The sequence below is a fragment of the Zootoca vivipara genome, chromosome 3 (assembly GCF_963506605.1).
Source record: "Zootoca vivipara chromosome 3, rZooViv1.1, whole genome shotgun sequence".
NCBI lineage: Eukaryota > Metazoa > Chordata > Lepidosauria > Squamata > Lacertidae > Zootoca > Zootoca vivipara.
Genome location: NC_083278.1, coordinates 96,069,042 through 96,087,679, shown reverse-complemented (window position 1 = coordinate 96,087,679; position 18,638 = coordinate 96,069,042). Strand labels below are relative to the sequence as shown.

General features: G+C 44.3%; 1 protein-coding gene across 1 annotated transcript in view; it reads right to left on the bottom strand.

Annotated features, from left to right (window-relative positions):
- KCNH1 (potassium voltage-gated channel subfamily H member 1) overlaps window positions 1-18,638 on the bottom strand; it is a 213,965-nt gene that overhangs the window by 194,825 nt on the left and 502 nt on the right. The gene's annotated exons all lie outside the window — the stretch shown is intronic.

The window sequence follows — 18,638 nt, the reverse complement described above, 5'->3', positions numbered from 1 at the left end:
CGGCCAGCCAGCAGGTGGGCGCAGCTCGCGGCGCCCTCCTGGCGGGCCGGCGCCATGGTGCCCTGCGCCACCCAGCCTGGCCGTAGGGCTGGCCCTGTTAGGGCCCACCTTATTTTCGCGATTGTGAGTTGTTTTAAACTGTCTTTAGCATTGCGTTTCAATGTTGTGGCCTACCCTGGGAACTAAGGGTGAAAGACGGGTAATCAACCAATCAACCAATCAATCAATCAAATCAATCAATAGTACGGGGGCTAACTGAGGTTGGTGTGACAGTGCCCCATCTGCCCTAATGGAACAACCTCTACTAAATGTTGAACAAACCACATTTCAGGGACACTTCTCTGCCATTACAAACTTTCTCACTGAGGAACCTTAGATTAGCTTACTTGCACAGGGTTTAGGAGTTGGGTTGCCATGTTTCAAAAGGTGAAAATCTGGACACAGCAGAACAATCTAAAAAAACACACCACAACAACTTTTTGAGCTAATTTTAAGTAATTACTGACATGGGTCACCATATGTCTGGAATGTCCACACGGGCACAGTGTTGAACGGCCGAATGCTAGCTATGTATGTCTGGGAAATTCCAGACATATGGGAATCCTATTTAGAAGGGCATTAATCTGATATAGCACCGCAGTTTTCAGGCTGTGTTAAAACTGATTAATGAAGGCAAAACTGAGACCTATGCAGTTGGCACTTCTTAGGGCATCCATCCCGTGAAGAAAAAAAGTCAGATAATTCTAAAGATTTCCGCACAGGCACATATTTATTTTTTCTGGATGCAGAAAAGATCTTGGTAAGGTTGAACAAAGTTACAGTCTGTGCTCTCACCCACTCTACTGAGAACAATGGATAAAAAGAAAGGGAAAAGCTTGTTGCTCAGAGTCCACATCCTTTCATAGTATTTCTTGATGGTAAAACATCTTGGAGGAGATTGATTTTTAGTTTCTTTTTTTAAAAAAAAATGGGTCCTTTTTCAAATGGAATGATTTGCCACACAGTGCTAAAAGAATTGAAAATAGGTGTGTGCTGAAATGTGTGACTACAACAAACCCTGGCAGCATTATTTCTACAGCATTATTACTAAAACATAATGGCATTCTGCAGCAAAGGTTTAGAAACCTCAGAGGTATGTCTGGGTGGGCCTGTGTCCATAAAGAAATACCAGCGCTGATTCACATGAATGACGCCTACTTGAGCAAGCAGAATTCAGAAAAGCTGTCTTGTACTTAGCAGGCTTTTGGATTATGGTGCTGGAGGAGACTCTTGAGAGTCCAATGGACTGCAAAAAAAATCAAACCTATCCATTCTGAAGGAAATCAGCCCTGAGTGCTCATTGGAAGGACTCTGGCCACCTCATGAGAAGAGAAGACTCCCTGGAAAAGACCCTGATGTTGGGAAAGATGGAGGGCACAAGGAGAAGGGGACGACAGAGGACGAGATGGTTGGACAGTGTTCTCGAAGCTACAAACATGAGTTTGACCAAACTGCGGGAGGCAGTGGAAGACAGGAGTGCCTGGCGTGCTATGGTCCATGGGGTCACGAAGAGTCGGCCCAGTGATGCTGTGGGTGAGCATCATATACCAAGATTGCAATCACCACTCTCTCCTGGGCTTGTGCAGTCAGGAAAAGGCATGACTCACTTAATCGAGATGAGGGTTTTCAAATGCCTGTCAAGTAACCACACCCAAACTTGTGGAAGGCAGGATCTAGAATCAATCTAGATTGAAATCAATATACTGAAGATGATCATGAGTGATTCCAGATTGAGAAAAACTGTATTTTTGTGCCACGAACAGGTCAGTGAGCATGCAGCCTTAGTTGGGATTTGCATTGGGGCAAGGGCCATTGGTTTGCCCTGTTAAGCTGCTGTAAAGTAGATAAGAAAGACTGAGGAACCACCACTGATACGGAGTGTAAGCAAGCGGCAAAAGGACTCGTGTGGGGTGTCTGAAGGGAAATTTGGGCAGTCGCAAAACCTGCTTTTAAAAAAACCCACACCTTCTATGTCCCATCTCTTCCTTTCGAATAGAAGAAACCCTGCCTTGGGCCCATGTTATCAGCGCTGCCAGAGAGCTATATAAAAAACAGCACCAATAAATCTGGAAACCTGCATGAAGCCTGAATCAAGGAGTCAAGGTTCAATAGGCAACACAATCCCCTTGTATCTCTTGTCAGTAAAAAGACGAAGAATTTGGTTTTTAAGAAAAGAAAAGAGCTGCATGTTTCTGAGAAGAGTCCTGCGATACGCCTCAAGCAGGGGGCCAAGCCCTCACAGGCCGTGACTATAGACCTGGTAGCATTGTTTTCCTGCTTCCTTTGCCTAGCAGACAGCTCAATGGAAGACCAATGAGGAAGGATTGATTCTCCCTTGCCGGATTGCTCCCTTCAAGAAGCAGAACTGCAGCAAGCGGAAATCATTACGACCCCCTCACTCTCACAGGCCTCAACACAGCAGAAGGAGCAAGCAAAGCTGTATCAGGCAGGCAGAAGAACCAGGAGGCAGAATGTCAGCTAGAGATAAGGAATAGGTATGGCCCAAGACATTTTGCAACCTGAGTCAAAGGTGGCCCCATCATCACCCATCCAGGGCTGGCCCTAAGGCAAGGCTGGGTGGCGCAATGCGCCAGGGGGGCGCCGCGCTGCTGTGCCCGCAGCAGCCGCACTACATCCACCAGACAGCCGTGCTGGAAAACGGGACGGGGGGCGCCAGAGGGATCTTCGCACCACGGCGCCAGATATGCTTAAGACAGCCCTGCACCCATCCTATGAACAGTCAGAAGCCTGCCAGGCTAGCATTTGAGCCTTACTTCAACACAGGTGATGGGGCACCATCCTTCACCTCACCTGAAGGCAGCAGACTATCAGGGAGCTCAGGCATGGCACAGACATGCAACTTGCCCCCTTGCAAAAGCCGCCTGAGCTGGTTGCCCTACTCTGCCTGTTGCTTCTGTTGGCATTGACCATGGCAGGGCCTTTTTGGTGACAGCCCCGTTTGTGGAAAGCTCTCTCCAGTGAGGTACAGTCTGTTCCGCTCTTTATTAACTTTCAGATTAATTGTTAAAAACCAAATTCTGTTCATGGCAACCATGAAATGATTAGCTAAGTGATTGTTTTTAGATGGATTGTTTTTATTTTATTGTTTTGAAGCTGATATGTTTGCCACTCTGGGCTCCTTTGGGAGGAAGGGTGGGTCCCCCAGGTATAGGGTGGTATATAAATTCAATAACATTATAATACGGTAATAATAGTAATAGTAATAATAATAATAATCCATGAGCACTGCTTTTCTTAGGGCCCAAAACCTCTCTCAAGGAAGCAGCATGCAGATATTTATATTTTTTAAGAGCAAGTCTGCAGAGTGAAGCAGGATGAGGCAGCAAGACACTCAGGGCTGCACCATACACACTTCAAACTGAGGAGGTGGGGATGTCATTTGAAAATAAAATGTTCCATCGTGTTAAACGGACAAACCTCCAGTGGCAGAGCTTCATGCTCCGGCACCGGGGGGTGAAGAGCAGGCGGGGGCATTCTGGGGGGCATGGCGCGTGTTCTAGGGGCGGGCTGCACATTCTGGGGGCGGGGCACCCGGCGCGGGTGGGGGCACAGCCGCGATGGCGCCCTCGCCTGCGCTGCCCGGGGCAAAGCGCCCCTATCGCCCCTCCCTTCCTACACCCCTGCAAACCTCCCTGACTGACTCAGCTTGAAAACACACTCAGGTCTACTTGCGCTCACCAGTTGCCACAGGCTCACGTCTCCATCCCAATGCAGGATATTTAACGGGAATGTAGCAAATACTTCACCACACACCCATAATACTTAATAACTTACTGCAAGTGCAGGGTCTTGGAAATAGGAGTGAGTGAGTACTATAATAATAATTTATAATAATAATATATTATTCATACCCCGCACATCTGGCTGAGTTTTTAATGTTTGATGTTTTATCATGTTTTTAATATTCTGTTGGGAGCTGTCCAGAGTGGCTGGGGTATAGATTTATTATTATGATTATTATTAATATATTTTTATTATTAAGAAAAACCTCTCTGTTCACTACCTTTGCATAATTTCATAAACCTCTGCTATGTGGGGTGCTCAAGTTTTGTACATTACAGAGCACAATACGCTATCTGATGGGCTGTTTACTCCAAGCCTCATTTAAAGCTACAAAAGAATATTTAAAAGTGCTTAAGGAGGGAGAGAAAGAAACTTTGGATCTGTCCATCAACAGATTGAACAGACACAAACACCATCTGATCACAGTCTTCTCTACTACGGTGAGATTACTATATCTCCGCTTATTATTTCTAAATTTGCTATATGCATTTCTCTTGGTTACATTTGTTGAGTTCCCTTCTTGCTTTATTGGGAAGAGTCATTGCAAGTATATTGGGAAATAGTCCCAAGTTAAAAGAAGGTGATTTTAATTATGAAATAATGTTAAGGGGAAAGCTGGGGAGTGTTTTTTCATTGAAGCAAAATGTTGGGATGAGGGCCTCGCTTTCAAAATGCGTTGCCGGGTTTGTGCAAATGCAGCACCTTGTAAACACTCAGTATTTGCCTCTTTGATCTCTTCTCACTGTAAAGCAGAAAGTGAACCACTAAAGAAAAAGAGAGAAATACATGCTCAGGAAAGCTGTATGGAAAGAGCTCCCTCTAGTGTTCGGTGTCAGGTTGCTGCACCCCCAAGATACACCTAAGGCCATGTAGTTGTTGTTTAGTCGTTTAGTCGTGTCCGACTCTTCGTGCAATATTGAAGTCACAGAAATGTCTATTGTGACATGCAAAACTAATGATCTACCCTTAAAAAAAAATCCCAGCCCTAAGATATGGAATGTGATCTGATCTACTTTTTAAAAACAATATGTGTCACAATTTAAATTTCCCATTTTTTAAAAAATAATAACTATCCAGTTCAAAAGTGATACACTATATGTCAGAATCTTTTAAAAAATAAAATAAATATCGCTTTATGATTGTGAAATGGAACAAGACCATTTAAGGAAACAGACTCTGGAGGTTACAGAGATAGATTCTTTCACCCACAATCAAGATCCACATCAGGGCCGTATTCCAGTTCCCAAGTAGTGAGCCTATACACACCAGCGGATCATGAGAACCTTCTGGGTAAGGCTTACCCAGTAAGTGGCAATAGATACTTTTCATAAAAGATAGATTCACACATGAATGGGGCTCCAGTACTGCAGACTGGCCACCGGCAGAAGGTTGATGGACAACCTATGCAAGGAAATTAGGGCAGAGTACTCTATTTTTATTTATTTTTTAATTCAGGTATTCATAAGCTACTCTTCATCAAAAAATACCAGGTTGCTGAACAATATATATAACCAGAAAATGGTCGTGCAACATAATGAAAAGAATAAAACAACATCAAAAGGCAGCAAAGCTACAGCAGGAAAAACTGACCAACTTAAAATGCACAGGCAAATAGAAACATTATTTACCTGTGAAATATACTTGGAGTCCTGTAGTGACCTCATGCTCTTTATTGCAGCTTGTAAAACAGTGAATGAAATCTCCCCCAAACCTCAGGCTTTAATATACATTATTTACACAATGGGTCCCGTCTGATTGGCTGATTCTGCTTCCCTCCTGGGGCCTGATTGGTCTTTTCCTGCAGGCCAATCAGTTGTTGCATTCTAGGATCCTACCAGCCTAATAGGCTGATTAACTTCTTCCTAGAGCCTGATTGGTCTTCTCTTGCAAGCTAATCACTTGTTGCATTCTAGGATCCTACTTGCCTATTGTTCTAGGATCCAAGCTTAGTACATAACAACCTGGGTTACCTGGCACCAAAATCATTGCAAGCTCACATCTCTGTGATTTGCTGCCATAGCAGAGGAAGCTGGAAATACGGAGAACAGAGAAGCCCCACCTATCTATATCATCTTAGGTAGCTATATCAGCTTAGGGAGCTGGGTATGTTTAGCCTGGAGAAGAGAAGGTTAAGGGGTGATTTGATAGCCATGTTCAAATATATAAAAGGATGTCATATAGAGGAGGGAGAAAGGTTGTTTTCTGCTGCTCCAGAGAAGCGGACACGGAGCAATGGATTCAAACTACAAGAAAGAAGATTCCACCTAAACATTAGGAAGAACGTCCTGACAGTAAGAGCTGTTCGGCAGTGGAATTTGCTACCAAGGAGTGTGGTGGAGTCTCTCTTTCTTTGGAGGTCTTTCAGCAGAGGCTTGACAGGCATATGTCAAGAATGCTTTGATGGTGTTTCCTGCTTGGCAGGGGGTTGGACTGGATGGCCCTTGTGGTCTTTTCCAAATCTATGATTCTATGATTCTATGATCTCTACTACTATCTATATTGTGCTTCTCACCAACATAAGGAAGTGTAGAGCAATATGTGTCTCTAAACTTTCCCCCTCTCTCTGCCTGCAAGGAAATTTTCTTTCTAGATTAGTGGCAGGTCACCTGTGATCCTTCAGATGTTGCTGAATGGCAACTTCCACCATCTCTGATGATTGGCCATACTCAGTGGCATAGCGTGGGGTGCAAGGGGGGCTGTGGCCCCAAGCACAGAATTCTGAGGGGGCACAACTCGGTGCCCCAAAACAGGCTCCCTTGACAAGGCCACATGGCTGCCGCCTTCTAGAGCCATGAGGAGGTGAATAGAACCTCCTTCTCCTCACGGCCAGCGAAGGGACACCCACCCCTGGGCAGAAATCCCACCGGTCAGAGCCCAGACTTTCCCTGGCCTAAACCGGGCCTTCCCTGGGGGCCACACTCTCGGTGTGTGTCCTTGAATGAGATGCACACCCCACAGCAGGAGCTCAGAGAGAAAAGTCGTCTGCTTGCCCAGGATCCACGGGCGCCCGTCCTTGCACTGTGCAGCCAATGAGAGGTGGCCAGGGAAGGGCTGTGCTTGCTGCTTTCTGCCGCCCTCCTGGGTGTGCTGCAGCTGAAGCTCCTGTGCTGCTGGGATGCTGCCAAGCCCACCAAGCAGAGGACAGCCACCACTCCCACCGGGAGCTTGCCAAGCTGAGAGTGCAAATGTGGTGACTAGCAGGCAACCTCTGCGGGGAGTGGCTGCCGCAGAGGCACAGCAAAGTCCTACTGCACAATGCCCGCAAGGAGGTTAGGGGGTACAATCCTTGCCTTGTCCCGGGCACTGCCACTGACTATACAGTCATACCTCGGTTCCGTTTGAGTTCGGTTTGAGTACTTTCAGTTTAAGTACTCCGCGGACCCATCTGGAACGGATTAATCCACTTTCCATTGCTTTCAATGGGAAAGTTCGCTTCAGGTTAAGTACAGGCCTCCGGAACCAATTGTGTACTTAAACCGAGGTACCACTGTACTGGCTGTGGCTGATGGGAACTGGAGTCCAGTGGCACCTGAAGATTCCCTAACCCTGTTCTAAGATGATGAAGGAGTTACTGCTTCCTCTTTGCAAAAGCAGAACAAAGAATTATCCCTGATTTTCCCTTTGTGAGGGAAGAGAGTAGGGACAATTGTTCCTCCTGTACATAAATCAAAAGCAAGGGACCAAAAGCAAGACAGTCCCCTCTGACTAACATCTAGTGAACTCCAAATGTTGTTTGCTTTTGCATGGATGAACGGAGCCTTCAAATGGGTAGAGCCTGTATTGTTTATCTAGATTATTCATCTGAGCTATTGTCAGTTTAGAAGGACTGGCTTTTCTAAAGCATTGTAAAGCAGCTGCTTGGTATATCAGATACACTTTTTTCCTTTTCCTATGATACTGGATAGGACCCAGGATCATCTAGTGAAGCTGAATGTTGGACCATTCAGGACAGACGAAATGAAGACGATCAGGGGCCTGGAAACCAAGCCATATGAGGAACAGTTGAAGGAGCTGGGTATGTATAGCTTGGGAAAGAGGAGACTGAGAGGAGAAATGATAGCCATCTTCAATCTCTCAGGGGCTGTCACATGGAAGAGGGAACAAGCTTTTCTCCTGCTCTGGAGGGTAGGACCCTCTTGAGGCCACAAGTTACAAGAAAGCATATTCCGACTAAACATCAGGAAGAACTTTCTGACAGTAAGAGCTGCTTGATATTGGAACAGACTCCCTTGGGGGACTGCGGACTCCCCTTTCTTGGCCATTTTTAAGCAGATGTTTTAAGGCCATCCAATGATGGCCACCTGTCATGGATAGTTTAGCTGAGATTCCTGCATTTCCAGGACCATCCCAACTCTACGATTCTATGATTCACACAGCACAGAAACTACAGAATTCACTGCCACAAGATTTGGTGATGGCCCACTGCAAACTCCAACTTGGACAGCTTTACAATTCATGGGTGATAAGATTAGCTACTAGTCGTGATGGCTGTGCATTACCTCTGAATCCCAGTTTGTGAGAAGCACAAGTGGCGACAGCGCTGTTGCGCTCAGTTCCTTTTTGCGGGCTTCCCACTGTGCTGGCCATTGTGAGAACAGAATGCTGGACCAGATTATCAGATCCACCATTACTTTTCTTGTCTAGTTGGACCCCGAATGTGCATTGACCTGAATTCAGGCATGCCTTATGGGGCTGGATAGGGAAGAGTCGTTTAAATAAATCCCTTATTTCACTAAACTAAAATTACGTATATATACACAATAGCAGGCTAACTCATCATGTTTACTGGAAAATCAGAAGGGAGAGACTGACAACTGATGAAATACAGCAGAAATACAAAACGGGGGGAAAGCAATCTCTTTTATTGCTGTTGGCAACTATGGATTTGTTTATAATACACAACCAAGATTCAGTGGTTCTTGTCCACAAATTTCCCTTCTAATGAATGTTTATTAGGGTGTATTACCCGCCCAGTCTTGCTCAGACAATTCACGAACTAGAGAGAAAAATACTAGCTATTGGTTAGATAATTATTATCTGGAAAAGGGTACTTAAAAAAAACACAACTTTACGTAAGTGGTGAAAATCAAGAAAATCCTTGACAGTACATGGGATCTTTCTTCCAACTCACTTCTGATGCACTGAATGGGTATCAAAGTTTGGACTAAATTGCTGGTTGTCAACATGGAGGTCAATGGAACTGAATACCAGGTATTTTATATTTAGGATTGTGGTGTCAGGATGCAAACCACTCACAATGACTCTAATGGAAGAGCAGATCGAAAAGGGAAGATGCAGAGGTTCTTTGGATGGAGATTGTGGTAAAAATAGCTCAAGGTCACAAGGGATCAATGTTTGTTTTTTGCATAACACAATTAAGTTAATTGTATAAACCCTGCACTCCTCTTAGGGTTGCGCCATTTGATTGTATGCAAGACACGGAACAATTTAGAAATGTGTGCTAATAATAGGGTGCTTTGTGGAGAGCAAAAGCTGGCTGGTGTGTTTCCATTGCTTTCGTTATCGTTGTACAGCCTAAAACGGTGCAGAGAGAGTGAGCGTATTGCTTATTGGCCACGCTCCTCTTTGGCAAGCCTTGAACCATTACTTTACAAGGAACTTTCAGGAGCCATTCCAACACATTCATACTGACAACGCTACTAATGAATGCAAAAGCCAAACTTCATAGCAGTTGGGGCTGCAAAAACTGACCGGCGGTTGTAGAAATCTGAAACATGCTTGGCATGTAATACAAGCAATGATACCTATGGCATTTAGGAACCTGCTACAAAGGACACTGTGGAGAGCATCCCTTCCCAATGGGCTCTCAACAGCTGCCCTCTTCAGAAAATTTAGGGTGTGCTGAATTTTTCAACTTTCAAATTCTAAAAAGGAAAGGTGCCATAAAGTTGCAGCATGGCTTTAGAATTCAAAAGATATTTTGATTAAATTTATATGATTTAGTTTTGCTTGGTAAGTAAAATGTGTGTAAAATTGCATAGGAATCATTAAAAATGATTGCCAAGTACTTGCAGCTCTATTATTATTATTATTATTATTATTATTATTATTATTATTATTATTATCATTACATGACATTTCTGAAAGCAGTATGTCTTCATCAAACATACTCCCTAAACTAGTCAACTTCTGTAGGTGGAATGTGAGGGCACCATATTCTCCCACTTCATGCACCAAAATGTCTTGGACTGGTCCTGAGTAAGACATCTACAACATCCCACGGAACTTGGGGGGGGGAGGGCGGGGGTTAAAAGTGCAGCAGTGGCCGCGTTCTGCAGAAAGCATTGTGATCTTCAAAGTACATGGGCTTCCTAAATGCATTGGCAAGGCCGTGAGAGAGATCTTAGATATTACAGGCACTGAGAACCAATACTTAACATTTGTAACGTGCTGTATACCACAAGCATAGAAAGATATAACTGCAAAACGTTACTAAAATGAAAACTTTATGATTCAGTCCATTTATATTATCTCTTTCTCTTTCAGATCAGACTAATTTCCCGCCCCGTTAGGTGGTCTCTTTGTGGCCCATTACAAAAAGCTTTTACCAAATTAAAGAAAAGGCCATGTGCAGCTTTCGTTTCTCCAGCTGATTCATGAGCTTTTTTAATGCTAATACAATCACTCTGGCAAAAGATTGCCTGGAGTCCCTTTGCAAATTGATATTCTGCAGAACAGTGGAATGACTCTGGGAACAATGATTTCGGGGTCCTTGTTTTTAATGTTTTCAAGAGTCCATATGGGAGCAGTTGTGGCATCAATTGGTTGATTAGCCCCCAGACTTTTCCCCTCATCTACACAAGAGGTCACAGATACCTCTGTTTCCGCTTCTTTTCTGCTATGAAACTGTACCAGGGATTAGGAGACCTGTTGCCCTCCAGATGTTGCAGGACTCTAACTCCCAGCATCCCTGACCATTGCCCATGCAAACTGGGGTTCATGGGAGTTGGGGTCCAACAACATTTGGAAGGTTACACACTGATCTACACAGAGACCAAGAGGTGGCAAAGTCAGAGTAATTTCCCCATCTTTCCCTTGTATATCTAGTCCACAGTTTAGGACATTCTGTGAACACCTACTTGGAAAAACGTCCTACTGAATGCAGTGGGGCTTGTTTCGGAGTAGACACATGTAAGATTGCACTGTTAGAGATGCCAGCATTACAAACAAGTCACTGAATATAGAAAGTCTTGCCCCCAAATGGCAACTAGACATTCTGTTTTGGCGACTGTAACCTTGGTTTAAGGAGCCATTTGGTACCTACCTTACACATCTGAGTTTCTGACATTGGTTAGAATGTTGGACTAGGTAACCAGGGAGACCCAGGATCAAATCACCAATGAGCTAAAAACCTCACTGGAAAGGGTCAGTGGTAGGATACAGGTTTGCTGTGCAAAAGGTTCAAAGTTTTATCAATTGCATCTTCATGTAGGGTTGGGAGAAAGGCCTTCAGAAACCCTGGGAAGATGCTGCCACTTAGCTGTGGACCTCTCATCCTTGCATGCAGAAGGTCCCAGGTTCAATCTTTGCCATATCCTGGCAGGGTAATCTATAGGACTTCTAACTGTAGACAGCAATGGACCGCCCAACTTTGAACTTCATCGTACTCATAGATTTCCCTTTCCACTAGTATATCTTCTTAATCTGATTTAGAATGTCATTGACTTAGGTTACAACATTATCTTAGACTCGGCGGCATTTTTGGTAGGCGGCGTTAAACATTCTGTAATAGCAAATAACGAGGAACTGCAATAACATGGAGAAGACAGTGTGCAATCTTTTAACAACAGCCGAAATCCCAATAGCCACTAAAGGTCAGGGTAACCAAGTACCAACTATGAAAGCCTGGCTAAATTAAAAGGTGGGAAATGGCTGGGATGGTTAGAGAACTTGCATTATTAGAGATGGAAAAAAATAAAGGTAGGGGGTTTGATCAGTTATTGGAGACCCTCCCTAGAATTGACAGGTAAAAATGTATAAACAATACGAGCAGATGTGATATGAGCTAGAGATGGCTTTCAGTGGTGTTCACACCACTGGGAACAGGTGACCTACTAGAGTGGGCACCCAGCAAAACAGCCTCCTGCCTGGAGCATCACTACTGCTCACCAAGAGATGCAGGGGCAGGAGCAAGATGGCAGTGTGGCCAGGACTGTGTGGACCACCAGCAGGAGCATCAGATTCACTCCACAAGCACACCCTTATTGGCCCTGACCTTGCTGCCACCTCACCCATCCTAGTAAGTGGCAGCAGCACTGCTACTGTGAGGCTCTTGAGAGCCACTGTGGTGTAGTGGTTAGAGTGCTGGACTAGGATCTGGGAGACCAGGGTTCAAATCCCCAGGATAAAATGGGAGGGAGGGAAAACTATGTGCGTCACCTTGAGCTCCTTGGAGGAAAGGGGTGGGTTATAAATGTGACAAATGAATAAATATTGCCACTGCATCTCATCCCCACTGTTAGTACTTTAGCTATCCTTAACCATAGCTGCCAAGTCTCCAGTTTCCCCCAGGAAATCCCAGTTTTTCCAGCTGTTCCTAGCTGAAAAAACGGATTTTTTTTGTTTTTCCCCGGTTTATTCTGGCGCGGCGGCCATTTTGGAACTGGGCGGAGCATGCTCAGAAGCGACTTTTGATGCTGCTTTACCCAGTTCCAAAATGGCTGCAGTGCGACTTCTGGCGCGGCGGCCATTTTGGAACTGGGCAAAGCAGCATCAAAAGTCACTTCTGAGCATGCTCCGCCCAGTTCCAAAATGGCGGCAGCGCTACTTCCAGTCTGCTATTTCCGCCCAGTCCCTTATTTCTCTGACAGCAACTTGGCAGGTATGTCCTTAACTGCTACAGCAAGGACTAGTGTGATTAGTTTAAATCACATGAGTGTCTGAGAGAGTGTGGGAACGGAAGTCTGTCTTATCTCTTCCGCCTAAGTGTTGTTTATTGTATGTTAGTTTCACTTCTGATGTGTTGCAGTTCTGTACTGTTGTTCGGAGAACACAGACGTGATTTATGGAGTCTCTGTATATAGACTCTAAATAAAGTAGTTTTAGAACTACAGATGAGTCTTTCTTCTCGCTACAAGATGCTGAAAGACCTGTGTGCTCTTTTCATGAGGAAAGGGTCACATATTCCTGGCGCTCTGGACTGAAGGGACATGCCAGCCAGAGAAGACCATGGAAAGACGCTCCGGAGTATTGGGCAGTATGCCGTCGCCCCTAGAGTGTTTTTCCAACACCCACTACACGAGCAAAGACTGTGAATGTCTAATCAGGTACTGTATTTGTTTTGGTTCCTTGTTAATGTTGATTCTATTTATATTTTCGTCTGGGGTGGGATCTGGAGTTTGTTTACAAAAAACAATCACATGAAAAGTTGCAAGCAGTTCCGAAATTAATATTTAATGTATTTTAAGAAAAAATATTTTATAGTACAGGAAGTTTATACGTAAGTGTTCCTCCTAGTTCTATTAAAATTAATAGGTTTTTTATCTGTGCTTGGCACTTCAGCACTGAATGTGATTTAACAAGAAACTGGTGCATATAAAGGAAGCCTGTTATGTGATTTATTATATAGTACTATTAAGATCAATATTCAGTTGTTAGAAGCTTGTATTTGGTGGTGGTGGTGTCTATCTGCCTCAAGAGACATTGGAGTGTGCCTCAGGGGGTGACGTCAAACCACTGAGTTAGCAGCAGCAAAGTGACCTCCTTGGAGCAAAAACTTGGGCAGTGTGTATGGAGGTCCTGGCCTGCCCAGACGACAAGACCCGCTTCTTGTCTTCGCTGATGTGGCCCAAAGGAAAGGAAAACAATACATTTGGCACCAACTTGGCTGCAGGAGTTGTTGGAAGGAGGTATAAAAGATGCCATCCAGCTGCTCTAGGAACTCCACTCCAGATTTGAGTAGGGTTTATTTCCTAGCCTTTTCTTCTCCCAAAGATATGCCACAAGGCAGCAAAGGTTTGGGATCAGAGTTTTCCTTTTCCTAGGTGGGCTACCTTCCCAGGTTGATGAACCCCATCTGCCCCTCACTTCCCTCTATAGCACCTGCAGAAACCACCTTCTTGACTGCTGAACCCACTGTTGGTCTCATCTGCTCAATCCACCGGAGCCTGTCTTCTGATGCAGGGGAAGTCCCTAACTCAACTTCATCTGATTTAGCCAGCCATTCAAAACCATTTCCCAGGAGGTGATCATTAATGATATTATTAATATTGATGTTGATAATATTAATATTTATTGTGTTGCATAATGCAGTCATTTATGTTATGATATATTTAAGCACAATATTGTTGTTGTGATGATTAAATATTAATATTAATTATTATTTATCCTTAATAATATTAATTAATATTAATATTTATTGTGTTGCATAATGCAGTCATTTATGTTATGATATATTTAATCACAATATTGATCAGCAGGAGTGGCTGTCCCAGGAGGGCAGAACTGAAGCAATGACCTCCTGGCACTTCCACTAGTGGGCTATGCATCCCTGCATTTCTCTCTCACTTTCCTTCTTGCAAAAAGTCCTCTCTTCGGGGGAAGTGAGTCTGCTGTGTGCAAGACCTCCCAATCACCTATAATTGTGCAGCCTGAATTGCTGATCCCATCATTCTGAAAGCACCCTGTGTCTTTTCCACCCTCCATCTATGGGCACCTGTAGGAAGTCCTCTCATGTAAAGCTAGAAACATAGGAAGCTGTCTTTCACTGAGTACTGTATACTGTCTAGCCCAATGTTGTCTATAGCCGCTCTCCAGGATATTCAGGCAGAAGCTTTACCCAGCCCAACCTGGAGACACTGAGGATTGTACCAAGAACCCTCTGCATGCAAGGCTCAAGCATGGATGTATACTATATGCATGCAACCAAGAACCCCACACATGTAGGTTGGAAGAAAGAACTACTATTTACAGATGCATTTATTCTACATGAATTGAAGACCTGGAAAGGCTGTGCATGATATGGCAAGACGTGGCTACCACATTAACCTGTTGCAAGTAGAATCATAGAACTGGAAGGGAACCTGAGGATCATCTAGTCCAGCCCCTGCAATGCAGAAATGTGAAACTACCCCATACAGGAATCGAACCTGCAACCTTGGCCTTATCAGCAGCACACTCTCAGCAACTGAGCTACCCAGGCTCAAGTAAGTTGTAAGCGAGAAAGAATCCACTAGAGGGGAAAGGCCTGCAAGAAATAAGTGTGCCCTGCTTCTAGCAAGAACTTAAGAAGTTCCCTGCTAAATCCAAACAACGTCCCATCTGGTCCAGCATCCTGCTCTCACAGTGCCAGCCAGAAGACCACAAACAAGACATGAGCGCCACATCTCTCTCCCAATTTGTGCTCCCCAGCAACTGGCATTCAGAGGCGTACCATCTCCAATATTAGAGTTAGTACATTCCACCATAGCTGCCAAGTTATCCCCTTTTTTAAGGGATTTTCCCTTATGCTGAATAGGCTTCCTCGCGAGAAAAGGGAAAACTTGGCAGCTATGCATTCCACCCTAGCTCAGTAACCTGGATAAAGATAGAAACTAACCCAGTGCAACAACAAAATGCTGCAAAACAAGCATTAACCTTCTGAACTGTTCTTGAATCAATGGCTTAAATTTATATATTAAAAGAAATAATGTGTGTGGCTGTCTTGGAAAGCAGGAGTGGTGGGCAGAAGGTGAGATCTGGACCAACTGGCCATTCTCTGGATAATTTGCAGTAGATTGGGGAGGATTTCTGACTCCCAGCTCTTGAACAATTGTTGCAACAAAATGACCCCCAGCCCACACACAGCTCCAAACTATATTACCAATATGAGTTGGGGCAGCTTTTTGTGTGCAAGGCTCCATTCAGGTCTCAGAATTCTTTTAATTCCCGGATGCAGAATTCTGTAATTATAGATGCATGTCCCTTGCACCCTTCTAAATGCATGTCCTTTTGCAACCTCCTGGTGGTTGGATCTTGGGAGTTCTAGCACATAAACGTTGAAAGCCAGAAGTCTGCCCACCATGAGAGTCTGTTTTAGGAACTTTGTGGCAGCCATTGATGAACTTTGATGAAAGGCAATGGGTTTTGCATCAGGCCTCTTATTGGGGGAAGGAAAAGGAAAGTCAAGGGCATGTCAATTTCCACACAGCGCTTTCTTCAAAATGACATTTTAATGATAATATTATTCAAACATGAAGGCAGGCGGTAGGAAGTTGGAGGGGTCTTTTTAAGTTGGTGCTGATTGAATGGCATATTCATCTGACAAGAGTGAAATAATTTGAGGAGAAGAAACCACTGGCCATTACTGAGTTAATGACAAGTGATATTTCTCCTCTCCCCCCAAGTAAAACCTTTCACTTTTAATGATGGATTGGGGCTGGAGGGGACTAATTTACATTTTGAAGTGACGCATCAGTATACATTAATATTAACGATCATTGTTTGCATGGAGAACAATCAAAAGGTGATTTCCTCTACAATGTAACCCTTTTAAAACAGCAAAGTGTTTCTGGAAGTTATTAAAGTTGTATATCTGCCTTATCATTGTGTAGCTGAATTCCCCCCCCCAAAAAAAAAACAAGCATCTTTAGAGGCAGTGTGCCTTCCCCATTTGGATTCTAGCCCTGCATCTCGCTCATCAATACTTGTGCCAATAGCTCTTATTCGTTCAAGTAGCTGCAATTAATCAAACTGAAAGGAAGGAACTGGGTCATAATTTTGCAAACACATAACACTGGAACGTGCCTTTGGGAGAGGAGGAAAAGGTGCCTGAACCTAAGGGCAGAAGAAGCACCCTGCTGGATCAGATCAAAGGCCTACCTGGTGCAGAATACTCTTTCCTACAGCAGCCAATCAGGTGCCTCTGAGCAGGCCAGAAGCACAACATGGAAGAGCCCTGTCTAGCTGATGTTCTGGCCTCTTCAGTATTCAGAGGCATGGTGTATCTGATCCTGGAGGTATCATATAGCCATGGATAGCTTCACCCCCCATGAATTTTCTAATCCTCTTTTAAAGTCATCTGCATCTTGTGGAAGTGATTCCCATAGACTAAGAACTTCATTTTGCTTGTACTGCGTCTCTCACCATTTAGCACATCCCTCGGTTCTGGAAATATGAGATGGGGGACGGGAGAGAAACATATCTCTATTCACTTTCCCCACACTATGCATAATTGTATACACCTCTCTCATATCCCCATTGCCAATCTCTCTCTCTCTCTCTTTGTAAATGGAAAAGACTCAAATGTTGTAACCTTTTTCCACAGGGGAGTTTACCCAGTCCTTGATCATTTTGGTTTTCTGAATCTTTTCCTGCTCAATAACATCCTTTCTAAGGTGCCCAGAACGCACACAGTATTCCAAGTGGGGTGGCACCATAGATTTGGATAACTGTGTTGTGATATTGGCAGCATTGTTTTCAATCCCGTTCCCAGCGATTTGCCTTTCAACGGAAGAGGGGAATTTGGACAGCTTGTCATGTAGGGGTGGTAGCAGTCGAATCTGCTGCAATTTTCTCTTCTGTGTAACTGGTCAAAAAGAGGATGCCTTCCCTCCTTTGCATTCACACACCACAAACCTGGCGAGGCAGCAGACTTGCAATCAGCAGCCCTTGAGAACTCTCATGCCAATAGAAAGGTGGAAGAAAATCCACTTAATAAAATAAATAAATCCAGACCAATACAGAGACAGGCATGTCTAACCCTATATGGGTTCGAGCTGGTACCATGTTTGTTTCGATTGGCTCAGTGCGATTGAACTAATGTTAATGTGGCTTTAAAATTTGTGGGTCATCCTGTTAGCCTGAGAATTGTAAGGCAGGGACAAGCAACACACACACACACAAATCAGAGACTAAGGTCCTTCCCACCTCAATTTCCCTGCTCTGTTTACCAAGACAAATTGGAGGCTGTTTGTTAGGGAGTACAAACATGCAATTGGGATTTTAATTTTTTTTTAAAAAATAACGAAATACAATAACAACAATAAATGACCTCAAGCCCATGATCTTTCAACCACAACTATTTCAAAATTCCCTTTAGCCATACTTAAGCATTTGAACAACTTCCCCCAAACAGTATCTTCTCCTGAACGAACAAATGTGACTTCTTACTGTGCACCAGATTCAGCAATCTGGATTATAATGACCTGCAAGATTCTTCTTGTATAACAGTGACTTATTCAAATGATTGGGGGGAGGGGAGCCAGCCAGAGATTGATATTAGTCCGTCCTTAGTCTAAACTGTCAGAATTCACCTTTAAGAGCATTCTAGCCTAAAAACCTCTCTCTTCACCCCACCCCATCCTGGCTGACACTATGGAAGTATCAGCCTATTTTAAAAAGAAACAAAACAAATGTAGAAATCACACCCGTTCGACAACTACATGAGATATACATTCCTGCTGGACTTTTAAAGTGAAAACCGAGTGTGTGCGCGGCTGTTATTTTAGACAGGTTCTCCCTTTCGGCTTCCACCTGCAGAGAGGTGAAGTCTGGAAGGAAGCCCATTTAGATCCAAGTGTCTCGCTCGCTCGCTCGCTCGCTCTAGCTGAGGATCTCACTACAGCCTCCGCAAAGAGAGACTCCCAGGTCTGCATAGCACCAAAAACCTCAGTAACAAGGGAGGGGACAGCCCCTGAGAAAGCGAGGCGGGGGAGTGGAGAGGCGAGAGAAAGGGAAAGGACTCCCCCAAGAAAAGGAACGGAGGAGCATTCTTTCCCCCACCCCACCCCACCCCCTGCAAACACACACACACACACACACTGCAAGGAGTCTACATTAGGACACCATCCCCAAGA